Raw genomic sequence first — 945 nt, forward strand, 5'->3', positions numbered from 1 at the left:
TTAACCAAAGATAACGGGAGGGACCAAATTAAACTGTTTTAAAAACCTGGAGGACTAAATTGAACCTCACAAAAATTAGGGGACCAAAATGAACCATACATCATAATTAGAGGACCAAATGATGAATTAAGTCTTTCTTTTTCACTCGCTTTCTCCTCCAACACTTCCTCTTCAACAACCAAGTTATCTCCAATCCCTCTTCCCATAATCTTCCCACTTCTGGTGGTAATTGATTTACAGTGCTCCTTGGGATTGGTCTGTGTGTTGGCTGAGTGCTTCCTTTGTTTTTCCTTGCTTCTTTTTGTTTTTGCCTCTGTTTCTTCTAGCTATCTTTTCTATCTCCAGGTCAAATGCTAATTGATCTTCAGGAACCCGACCTCGTAAGAACATAAATCAAAACAGCTCAAGCAAGAATTAGTACAAAGGAGGAAATTGAATAAACTATCTAATTAAGAAAATATACACAAAGATGGATGAGATAACTAAAAATTTCAAAAGAACATCGTTCCCCGACAATGGAGCCAAAAATACTTTTTGATCTCTTGGCAAGCATACCAAAAATCAACTATAGTATAATTATTTTAAGTAAGAGTGTGTGAACCCACGAGGAACGAATTCAGTGAAAATAGATAATTATCTTAATCAACATATGTACAAAGATTTTAATTTGATATATCATTGACTATTGCATAAAATTAATATAGTAAAAGCAGAAAATTTTAGAAAAATTCAGTAAAAGAAATTGGGATTGAATTTCATTTATCTCCCTTGTTTGTAATCTGGATGAATATAATACATAACATCTGACAATAACAATATTGATGCAACACCCAAAAATCATTTATACTGATTCCTTGCATATAAAATTCATAAGATTAGTTCCTTGAATATTGATTCCTCATATATTCAACAAAGTATCCAACATTACAGTCGAGTGTTATAAGC

This window comes from Vigna unguiculata, chromosome 10 (assembly GCF_037176805.1).
Source record: "Vigna unguiculata cultivar grain cowpea cultivar isolate G323 ecotype 2 chromosome 10, ASM3717680v1, whole genome shotgun sequence".
NCBI classification, from domain to species: Eukaryota; Viridiplantae; Streptophyta; class Magnoliopsida; order Fabales; family Fabaceae; genus Vigna; species Vigna unguiculata.